This window comes from Gekko japonicus, unplaced genomic scaffold, assembly GCF_001447785.1.
Source record: "Gekko japonicus isolate JY-2015 unplaced genomic scaffold, Gekko_japonicus_V1.1 scaffold1774, whole genome shotgun sequence".
Lineage (NCBI taxonomy): Eukaryota > Metazoa > Chordata > Lepidosauria > Squamata > Gekkonidae > Gekko > Gekko japonicus.
Window position 1 is genome coordinate 127,204 of NW_015159768.1, and position 12,002 is coordinate 139,205.

Genomic DNA, 12,002 nt, shown 5'->3' on the forward strand with positions numbered 1-12,002 from the left:
ATGGTGCTGTTATACAACGAGGCCTCCTCTAGGAACAGTTGAGCTCTTCTGTCTGTGGAGCTTCTTTGTTTAGGTCTGGGTAAGATCCCATAATATTCTCTGGCTCGTCAAACTGTCGGAATAGGATGTGAAAGCTCCGTTAAGTGGCGGGTATCTCTGCACAGCTCTGAAAAGCATTACTCATACAGGAGACAATTTTTTAAAAAATTAATGGCTCTCACTGGAGCAAAGGGAAAAGAGAAGGAAGGAGGATTTTGCATTAATGTATTGATTCCGAGACCTTCGCGTCCCAACTTTCCTCCTCAGAGCCAAAGGTGGCCAGCAGCTAATCCATTAAAAATGTCTTTCTCAAAAGCTCCCATTACCGTGCACAAAACAGCAGAGCCAGTTTGGTGTAGTAGTTAGGAGCGCAGACTCTAATCTGGGAGGACCGGGTTCAATTCGCCACTCCTCCACATGCAGCTGCTGGTGTGACCTTGGATCAGTCACAAGTTCTCTCAGAGCTGTTCTCTCAGCCCCACCTGCCTCACAGGGTGCCTGTTGTGGGGAGGGGAAAGGAAGGGTGTTTGTAAGCCGCTCTGAGACTCCTCGGAGTAATGAAAGGCAGGGTATAAATCCAATCTCCTCTCTTCTGTCTTCTTCTTCATTACGGGAGGTGGTAGTTCCGCTCTGTTCTGCTATGGGCAGGCCTCAACTGGAGTCCTGTGTCCAGTTTGGGGCACCACATTTTAGGAAGGATGCTGACAAGCTCGAGCGTGTCCCGAAGAGGGCAACTAGGATGGTGAGAGAGTTTGAATCCAAGTCTTACAAGGAAAGGCTGAGAGAGTTGGGGATGTTTAGCCTGGGAAAGAAAAGTCTTAGAGGGGACATGATTGCAGTCTTCAAGTATTTGAAGGGCTGTCATGTAGAAGATGGAGCGGATCTATTCTCTCTTGCTCCGGATGGCAAGACTAGATCGAATGGGCGGGAATTACAAGGGAGTCGATACCGGCTAAATATCAGGAGAAACTTCCTGACTGTAAGAGTGGTTGAGCAGTGGAACAGTCTGCCTCGGGAGGTGGTGGAGGCTCCTTCGTTGGACGTTTTCGATTGGAGGCTGGGCGACCATCTTTCGCGTATGTTGTAGGGCTATCTTTCGGCTGCGCTCCTGCGGAGTGCAGGGGGCTGGACTAGATGACCTGCAAGGTCCCTTCCAACTCTTTCTATGATTCTATGATAACCCTGGGAGATTTCTCCTGGTCAGCACAGACTGATCTGGCATTCATGTTGAAGGGCTCTGGGCCTGTTTCGTGACAACATGCGAGCAAGGTGGCCCGATGTAGGTGGCCCAGTTTTCCATCGGCAGTTCTGGTCACCACACCTTAAAAAGGATATTATAGCTTTGGGAAAAGTGCAGAAAAGGGCAACTCGAATGATAAAAGGGTTGGAGAGAAAGAGGTACTTTTCTCCCTTTCTCACAATACAAGAACTCCTTGTGGGCACTCCATGAAATGGCTGAGCGGTCGGGTTAGAACAGATAAAAGGAAGTACTTCTTCACCCAAAGAGTGATGAACACTTGGAATTCACTGCCACAGGAAGTGGTGGCGGCAAGAAGCATGGACGGCTTCAAAAGGGAATTAGATAAGCATATGGAGCAGAGGTCCATCGGTGGCTATTAGCCACAAGGCATGGATAGGGACTCTGGGGCAGGTGATGCTCTGTATACTTGGTGTCGGGGGGGGGGGCAACAGTGGGAGGGCTCCTAGTCTCCTGGCCCCACTGGTGGACCTCCTGAGGGCACCTGGTATTTTTGGCCACTGTGTGACAGAGTGTTGGACTGGATGGGCCTTTGGCCTGGTCCAACCTTGGCTTCTCTTATGCTCTTATGTCTGGGGCAGTGATGCTCTGTCTTCTTGGTGCTTGGGGGGGGGCACAGTGGGAGGGCTTCTAATGTCCTGGCCCCACTGGTGGACCTCCTGAGGGCACCTGGTATTTCTGGCCACTGTGTGACACAGAGTGTTGGACTGGATGGGCCTTTGGCCTGATCCAACCTTGGCTTCTCCTATGTTCTTATGTTCCATCGAGTCTAGCACATCGTTTCCAACCGCTGGTCAGTCAGATGCCTGAGAGTTGATAGAAGGTCACCAACAGGGCCCGGAGACCTTTCCCTCCTGGCTGTTCCCCAGCACCTGGCCACCACGGAGGCGTCCTGCCTCCGAATCGGGAGGTCCCGTCCAGGTCTCCGGGCTAATAGCCAGCGATAGACCCCGCTGCCGTCAGTCTGGCCGACCCCGCTTCTAAATCCATTTAGTTCTTTATCTCTGCAGGGTCCTCGGGAGGCGGGTGAGGCTGATGGCCGATTATCCACTTTCTTGCTTTTTGAGTGCTTTTCTGGAAGCCGTGTGTGTGTGTGTGTGTGTGTGTGAGTGAGAGAGAGAGACTCCTCCTCGCATCTCCTGCTAGTGCCGTGAGCTGCCTCCGACCCAGCGCGTGGGCGCTGATGATCGCTGCCAGGGGGCTGGCGGCGTCTGCCAGGTGAGGAAGAGGTTAAGCTAATTTTCCTCCTCCTCCCCTTCCTACCCAGCGCCAGTTTCCCAGAGGGCTTTTCCCCAGCATGTCTCAGCTGGATGATGAGTAAGAACGGGGCTTGTTAAAGGCTACGGTGCTCCCTCTTTGACCCCTTTCCGCTGAGGTCGTCTTAAAGGGTTTTTTTGGGTTTTGTAATAAATATGGCCTTTAAACTCAGGTCAGGTCCTTCCTGTTTTTCGCCAGGCTCTCTAAACGCAGCCGGCTCCCCCCCCCCCCACGTTGTTTTCGGACACAGCAGGAGTCAAACCTAATCCTCCAGAGGAAAACGAGTTGGAGAAGATACAAGTCTCCTCCAGTATAATAAGCGTGCCCTGCGACCTGAGAGAAAGGGGTTATCGATCAGGCGGGGGCGGGAGGGGGCTGGTAGGGAAATGCCACCAGAACCAAATCTGGCCGCTCATCCGATCTATTTTAGAAAACAGAAGAAAACCACTTGTGGTAGACAGTAGAGGCCCTCAGTGACACCGCAGGGATACGGAAGTGCTTTGCCGGTTTGGTGTCATGGTTCAGTGCGCGGACTCTAATCTGGGAGAACCGGGTTTGATTTCCCCACTCCTCCACATGCAGCTGCAGGTGCGACCTTGGGTCAGTCACAAGTTCTCTCAGAGCTGTTCTGTCAAGGACAGTTCTGGAAAGAGCTCTCTCAGCCCCCACCTACCTCACAGGGTGTCTGTTGTGGGGAGAGGGAGGGAAAGGAGTATGTGAGCCGCTCTGAGACTCTGAGTGAAGGGTGGGGTATAAATCCAATCTCCTCTTCCTCCTCCTCCTCCTCCTCCTTCTTCCTCAACTACCCAGCCCCGCCCTGGGATTATCGAAATCAGAATTTACAGTGGGGTCTTGGTTTGGGAGAGCCTTCTCTTTTGGTTTGAGAGGGTCTTCTCTTTTTCATGAAGAAGGTCCCGGGTTCAGAGTTTGGCATCTCCATTCAAAAGGATTTCAGGCATGAAGAAAGGAAGCTGCCTTCTGCTGACTCAGACCCTTGGTCCTTCAAGGTGAGTATTGTCTGCTTGGGCTGGCAGCTGCTGTCTGGAGTCTCAGGCAGAGAGGTCTTCCGTGTCCCCTACTACCTGACCTTTTAAACTGGAGATTCCAGGGATTGAACCTTCTACATGCCAAACAGAGGCTCTGTCAGTGGGCTGCAGCCCCCCCCCCATCTCTATACCCAAGACTTTGGAGAGCAGCTGTCAGTCAGAGTACACTACCTTAGGCTTGAAGGAAGAAGAAGAGGAGATTGGATGTATACCCCGCCCTTCACTGCCCAAAGGAGTCTCAGAGCGGCTTACAACTCCTTTCCCTTCCCCTCCACACAACAGACACCCTGTGAGGTAGAAGAAGGAGAGGAGATTGGATTTATACTGCACCCTTCACTACCCAAAGGAGTCTCAGAGCGGCTGTGAGGTAAAAGAAGAAGAGGTTTACCTGTGAGGTAAAAGAAGAAGAGGTTGGATTTATACCCCCCCCTTCACTACCCAAAGGAGTCTCAGAGTGGCTGACAAACTCCTTTCTCTTCCCCTCCCCACAACAGACACCCTGGGAGGTAAAAGAAGAAGAAGAGATTGGAGTTATACCCCGCCCTTCACTACCCAAAGGAGTCTCAGAGTGGCTGACAAACTCCTTTCTCTTCCCCTCCCCACAACAGACACCCTGGGAGGCAGGTGGGGCTGAGAGAGCTCTGGCAGAAACTGCTCTTTTTCAAGAACAGCTCTGACAGAACTATGGCTTGCCCAAGATCATCCAGCAGGTGCGAGTGGAAGAGTGGGGAATCAAACCCAGTTTTCTCAGAAAGGACCAGTAGCGTTATTCTGCATGGCAAGTTCAAAACGTTTGGAATGCCTGTAAGCAAAAAGGAATTAGCATGAATCAGATGTGTGAAATATATCAGCAGTGTCATTAGTGGTCACAGATCCAGGTGGGTCGCCGTGTTGGTCTGAAGCAGTAGAACGAAGTTTGAGTCCGGGGGCACCTTTAAGACCAACAAAGTCTTAGCTCAGGTATGAGCTTTTGCATGCATGCACACTTCCCCTGATGCAATGAAATGCCATTTGTGGGTCCGTAGTTTGTTGTTGTTCAGTCGCACAGTCGAGTCCGACTCTTCGCGACCCCATGGACAAGATCTCGCCAGGCCCTCCTGTCTTCCACCGTCCTCTGAAGTTGGCTCAACTTCATGTTCGTTGCCTCTATGACACTGTCCAACCATCTCATCCTTTGCCGTCCCCGTCTTCTTTGACCTTCAATCTTTCCCAGCATCAGGGTCTTCTCCAGTGAGTGCTCCCTTCTCATTGGGTGGCCAAAGTATTTGAGCTTCAGTTTCATTAACTGGCCTTCCAGGGAACAGTCAGGGTTGATTTCTTTTAGGAGGTCCGTAGTTACATATAATAAAATAAAATAAATACTGGAGCATTTCAAGAATCATGTACACTGGAATAAGCCTTGTGCTTTCCCCAGAGCTATGGATCTTAGCCGTGCCGAGTAGGGGAGTGCATTGAGCTCTATCACAAGCGGAAAAAATAGCTGGAAAATACTTTATTGGTATTTATTGGTTATTATTTCAGCCGGAAATAGAGGGGAATGTATTTTTGGCTTTCGAGCGTAGCCAATCCCAGATAATCCTGAAAAAATTTGGGATTATCTGGGAAAGCAGAATAGGCGCAGTTAAACGGCATTTAAAGAGAGCGCACTCCCTTGAAACACTGTTCCGGGTGAAGCTGCAGCTTTGTGGATGCGTTTAAAGGGACCATGACACCTTTAAATGCCATCAGCTCCATTGTAGCCTATGGGAACCGTTGCAGTCAATGATCCCCATAGGCTATAATGGGGAATCTGTTTGGGGGTCTGAGAGGGCTATCTGAGAGGGCAGTCAATGATCCCCATAGGCTATAATGGGGAATCTGTTTGGGGGTCTGAGAGGGCTATTTTGTTTAAGGTAGAGGCGTCAAATTTTCAGCATGGCTTCTGATGCCTGTGCAGGGGGTTGGACTAGATGACCCTGGAGATCCCTTCCAAACTCTCTGGTTCTTTGAAGTTGGCTGTAACTTTCCACCACCACCACCAGACAGAAATTAACATCAGAATCTGTCAGTCTCGTTACGCCCGCCTCCTGGCTCGTGGGCTCCGGCTCTTGGTTGCATTGGAAATCCTGGAGGTATCAAGTCTTATCTGCAGAAACATCAGAGACCAGCGGGAGGGTTAGGCGTAAGTTGGGACGGGCTGTGGTGCCTGGAGTGAACTCCCTCTGAGGCCTGCCCCTCCCTGCCTTTAATTAATCCAGCGTCTGTTGGGATGAGTAAATCGGGCAGATAGAAGTGTAATTTGCATCATTTATCCTTGCAGCAAAAGTTGGTTTTCCTCGGTTGGAAGGCTGGGAGTCCTCGTCCCAGGGTGCTCCGAACCTCCAAGAATAATTCGACCCCGCCCTGGCCCTCCTTTGTAAGACTAGTGTCATGAAGGAGAGAGATGTATTCTTTTTTTTTTAATTCAAAGTTTTAATAACAACATACTACATCAAAAATACCAAAACCAAGCAGAGTATAAATACCAAACAGTAAACACTTTGCTTTAAAAAATTGTAGCTACATTGAAGTCTAAATCCAAAAGCACTTATCATTACTGAATTTATTCGAAATAAATATATATCAACTAAAGACTCATAAGGATATTGATAGGAGCTATATTGTTATATACGGCGCAGAGTTTGTAATACTGGAGTACTTTATACTGTTTTATATTCAGAAACATAACCAAGAAGCATAGGCCTGATTGTTTGGGAGTAAATCCTTCTCAGTCATATATTGAAGGTAAGGGAACCAGGTGCGCTCAAAGAGTGATTTTGTTGTACAGAGATTCGATTGATCTATATTTAAAGTGTCACTTATCTTATCCATCGGGAATTGTTCCCACACTTTATTTCTCCAGGCCTCTAAACTTGGAGACTTAGGTGACTTCCAGGCAGAGAGATGTATTCTTTGGGGCTGAAAGTTGTTGCGCTTTCATGGGTAAAAGTGATTCCCCTGCACACGTTTGTGTGGTCAGCCTGGGGCAGAACGTAGGAACGCATGTGAACTCTTGAAGCAGCCCGATACAGAATCAGACCCTTGGTCCATCAAAGTCAGTATTGTCTACTCTGACCGGTAGGGGCTCTCCCGGGTCTCAGGCAGAGGTCTTTCACATCACCTGCTGCCTGGTCCTTTTTGATCGGAGAGGCCGGGGATTGAACCTGGGACCTTCTGCAGGCCAAGCTGGCCAAGGCCTCTAAGGTGAAGCTGTGTTTATGATTGGTCCATCAGAGTCAGCACTGTCTACTCAGACTGGCAGCAGCAGCTCTCGGTCTGGTGTAGCGGTTAAGAGCAGCGGACTCTTAAGCTGGGAGGATTGGGTTTGATTCCCCACTCCTCCACGTGCAGCTGCTGGTGTGACCTTGGGTCAGTCACAAATTCTCTCAGAGCACCTTGGTTTGGTGTAGCGGTTAAGAGTGGCGGACTCTAAGCTGGGAGGACTGGGTTTGATTCCCCACTCCTCCACGTGCAGCTGCTGGTGTGACCTTGGGTCAGTCACAAATTCTCTCAGAGCACCTTGGTTTGGTGTAGCGGTTAAGAGTGGCGGACTCTACTCTGGGAGGACTGGGTTTGATTCCCCACTCCTCCACGTGCAGCTGCTGGTGTGACCTTGGGTCAGTCACAAATTCTCTCAGAGCACCTCGGTCTGGTGTAGCGGTTAAGAGTGGCAGACTCTAAGCTGGGAGGACTGGGTTTGATTCCCCACTACTCCACGTGCAGCTGCTGGTGTGACCTTGGGTCAGTCACAAGTTCTCTCAGAGCTTTTCTCTCAAGAGCAGACCTCGAAAGAGCTCTCTCAGCCCCACCTACGCCACAGGGTGTCTGTTGTGGGGAGAAGTAGGGAAGGTGATTGTAATCCACTCTGAGACTCCGAGTGAAGGGTGGGGTATAAATCCAATTTCTCCTACTACTACTTCCTGGTTCGTTTCCTTGGCATGTGTCCCCCAGTCTTGCCTGAAACGCAGATAAAGATCTCCAGAGCTTGTGAAGGCATTAAAACGTAATTCAGAGTCGATGTTTCACAACTTCTGATTCACGCCTTGGCATTTTGCGGTCTGCGCTGATGATTTTAAAAGGTTAATTGTCGGGTGAATTAAGGTCTCGGGAAACATGGCTGTTTCTTCCCTCGGTTACGTGACGCCACAGAAGCGAAGCGGCGTTCCGGTGTCCAATCAAAGACAGACAGTTCTGAGAACAGGAGGGGGTTCAGACGCTGGCTTGCCCTTGAGTTTGGTGTGTGAGCCAATTCGGTGTCGTGGTTAAGAGCACGGACTCTAATCTGGGAGAACCGGGTTTGATTCCCCACTCCTCCACTTGCACCTGGCTGGATGACCTTGGGCAAGCCGTAATTCTGATAAGAGCTGTTCTTGAAAAAGAGCAGTTTCTGTCAAGAGCTCTCTCAGCCCCACCGACCTCACAGGGTGTCTGTTGTGGGGAGGGGAAGGGAAAGGAGTTTGTAAGCTGCTCTGAGACTCCTTCGGGTAGTGAAGGGCGGGGTATAAATCCAATCTCTCAGTTTCTGTGAAGAGCTCTCTCAGCCCCACCGACCTCACAGGGTGTCTGTTATGGGGAGGGGAAGGGAAAGGAGTCTGTAAGACGCTCTGAGACTCCTTTGGGTAGTGAAAGGCAGAGTATAAATCCAATCTCTTCTTCTTCTTCTTCTTCTTCTACCTCACAGGGTGTCTGTTGTGGGGAGGGGAAGGAGTTTGTAATCCGCTCTGAGACGCCTTCTTCTTCTTCTTCCTCCAACTTGGTGGTTCTATGATAGTCTCAGGGTATGCAGCCGAAATGGGCATTTTCCAGAGCTCTGGGATGGGACGGCCTCCGTCCCCAAATGTTGTCACCATACAAAGCACAGAATAGTTACAAGAATGGGCACAGTAATAAGACCAATGAAAAAAGAAAAAAGAACTGTGATAATTTAGCGCTTGGTACTATCTTCTTCTTCTTCTTCTTCTTCTTCTTCTTCTTCTTCATATGGCTCTGGGTAGACCACACCAATATCCAGTGAAGGGTGCTTTGACGCTCAAAAGCTCACCCCTCCCAAAATCTTGTTGGTCTCTAAGGTGCTACTGGATTCGAACCAAGCTGCACCGATTCAGGCATCCAGAAGATATGCCTGGCAGCATGCTTGTGGACTGGTACCAGCAGGGGATTCCTCGCATCGGTGCTCCCTGTGTCCGAAAGTTTCTCCGCATGAGGAAAGACAGCATGTCAGGCAGAAGTGCTGCAGTTTAGCCTTCTTAGATTGCTCACTTTTCACATAGGGTCAGGCAGGATCGCAGGTCCTCAGTCTTTTGAGAGGAGATTAGAACTGCTGCCTGGGGATCCGATTCAGGTGAAGGTTATGCAGGAAGGGAAGAAGAAGAAAAGAGATTGGATTTATGCCCCGCCCTTCGCTCGGCGTCTCAAAGTGTCTCACAATCTCCTTTCCCTTCCCCTCCCCACAACAGACACCCCGGGAGGTAGGTGGGGCTGAGAGAGCTCTTTGGAGGACTGCTCGTGAAAGAACAGCTCTGAGAGAACTTGTGACTGACCCAAGGTCACCCGGCCGGCTGGATGTGCCGGAGTGGGGAATCGAACCCGGTTCTCCCAGATTAGAGCCCGCGCTCTTAACCACCACTCCAAACTGGCTCTCAGGGTTGAATCCAACCTGGTGCCCGTGGGTGTCAAACTCTGCTTAGTTTGCCATAGTTACAGGGGGGAGGGAAATTCCTGTGGGGGGTTTGAATGGCTGTGTGTGTGAACCACTCTATCATAGGCATCGTAACTCTTCCTGAGGATATCTTCCTCCTAGAGGACCGACCTGAGGAACGACCTTGAGACCGAAGCTGTGCCAACTTCCTACTGTAGATAACGGGATCGTATATTCCGAGGTGTGTGGGGGGGTAGTGAACGCAAGAGCTAGGCGGGATGCCCGCAGAGTGTGATTGGTTATTCCCCAGGAGGACCCTGTTCGAACTGTCTATAACTTTCGACTTTCCCACCAGAACCTCAGTTCTGCCACAGTACCATTCTAGCCTGGATCATGCTCATATCTCAACGAATAAATCACTACCAAAGAGAGTGTTATTGGGAGTCTCTTGACCTAGAGTCTGACACTGGGCACTGTGGTGCCTGCCGACCCCTTTCCTGGGGCCTGCCGAGTTTTCTTTAGAAAGTGGGTGGAGCCAGGCGGGGCTTTTGCCCAGCAAGTCTTCTGACTGGCCACTGGAGATTTGATTGGCTGTGCAGATTTTTTTTTTTTAAAGGATGCTTTGGCAGGTGCTGCTGCCGTAGCCAAAGGATCTTCACCGTGTGACTGCAAGGTAAGCTGCAGCGGCCCTTTCATGGATGATTCTGCCTCCTGTGGCAGCTCTTTTGTGGCAGACATTTTGTGGCTGCGCCCACCACAATGTGTCGGTATTCCAAAGGGGCCCGCAGCCTCAAAACGGTTGGGGACACCTGCCCTAGCTAGGGAGGAGTGGGGCTCTTGGGGGTGTAGTGGTTAAGTGCGCAGACTCTAATCTGGGAGAACCGGGTTCGATTCCCCACTCCTCCACATGCAGTTGCTGGTGTGTCCTTGGGTCAGTCACAAGTTCTCTCAAAGCTGTTTTCTCAAGAGCAGTTCTCTCAGAGCTCTCTCAGTCCCACCTCCCTCACAGGGTATCTGTTGTGGGGAGAGGAAGGGAAGGAGATGGTAAGGCACTCTTGAGACTCCAAGTAAAAGAAGGAGAATAGATTGGGTTTATACCCTGCCCTCCACTTGGAGTCTCAGAGCAGCCTACAAACTCCTTTCCCTTCCCCTCCCCACAACAGACACCCTGTGAGGTAGGTGGGGCTGAGAGAGCTCTGACAGAAACTGCTCTTTTCAAGGACATCCTCCTCCTCCTCCTCCTCCTCCTCCACAGTTCAGTGAGCCCAATTTTGTTCTGTAGACTCATGGAGAAAGAAGAGTGTTAACCCTCATCCCCGTGAGTCCCCAGTCCATATTTCCCAGTTTCCCCACTGTTTTCGCTTTCAGAGGGAGCTTTCTGCTGAGCTCATATTTTACACAAACTCATATTGAGCACATCAGAAGTTTCTCGGATATATTGGAAGACTATACAGAGTAGAATATATGAAATGGTAAATGTTAGGCTTGACTTACTGCCTGAAATATACTTATTAAATATGATGCCGGAAGATATTACTTATAATGAAAATATTTAATATTATATATAATTACAACTGCAAGAATACTATGGGCTGGGCTACATACTGGAAGCAAGATAATACTCCCAAAAGGGAAGAAGTAGTGGAGAAACTGATGGAAGTAGCTGAAATGGATAAATAAAGCCTAGTGATACAAGGGAAAAACGAGGAAATCTTTTTAAAAAGATGGACAGGATTGTACAAAATGTTGGAAAATAGATAAAAGACTCTAAAATATATGTATCTATATGAATTACTTGTTATGTGTGTTTGAAAACCAATAAGTATAATTTAAAAAAGAAGAAGTTTCTTGGGTAGCAGAACCAGGAGCGGCCCACGCCTGCAGATGTGGAGGGCCGCAGCTGGCAAGAATCGATGGGCCTTCGGTCTAAACTCTGTGTCCCAGGCCCGAGTGGGTTATACCGTGTTCTTGTGCTCCCGGTGCAAGCGTGCTTTCTGCCTCTGCCGCCTGTTCTCTGCCAGAGTGGAGAAAGCTGGCTGGGGAGACGCCAACACAAGACGGTCTGATCCAGCCATAGCCCACCTGTTAGGGCGGCACATGGAGAGCTGGCTCGTTTTGGGACCCGTCAGCTGATCGGCATCGCGCTTATGACTTCTGCCTCCCTGCGTGAGCAGTCATAGGAGTGGAATTATGAAATATGTGAGCCTCTAGGGTTCCCAGCTTCCATTTGAGGCCTGGAGTTCTCCAGGAGGTAGAACTGATCTCTAAACGACAAGAGATCAGTTCCCCTGGGGGAAATCGGCCGCTTCAAAGGACAAACTCTGTGGTATACCATAGAGTCTTGGAGAAACAGAAGTCTTTATTATTTATTAGATTTTTTTTTTTAGTCGCTGCTCACCCAAAAGGGTCTCGTGGCGACTTACAACATCAAAACCAATAAGGTAAAACGACATAACAACAAATATAAAGTGTTAACATTAAAATATTAAAATACGTGGCTATCACCATACCACTGTTAAAACAGCCCAAGCACATTTGGGTGTACCCTGCAACCTAAACAATTCAGACTTGCATGCCCTGCGGAAACTAAAGTCCAGCAGGGCACAGATGTCATCTGAGAGTGCATTCCACAGGATAGGGGCCACAACCGAGAAGGCCCTGGGGATAGCTAACCAAACCACCCTGGGGCCAGGCACCTGCAAAAGCCCCCCTAGACAATGACCGAAGGGAGCCCGGGGGGGGGGGG

The 12,002-nt window shown here is 49.8% G+C and overlaps 1 protein-coding gene across 1 annotated transcript in view; it reads left to right on the forward strand.

Annotated features, from left to right (window-relative positions):
* Positions 1 to 12,002, forward strand: part of SLC4A11 (solute carrier family 4, sodium borate transporter, member 11) — a gene marked incomplete at its 5' end in the record, with an annotated part of 170,768 nt that overhangs the window by 90,130 nt on the left and 68,636 nt on the right. The window lies entirely within an intron of this gene.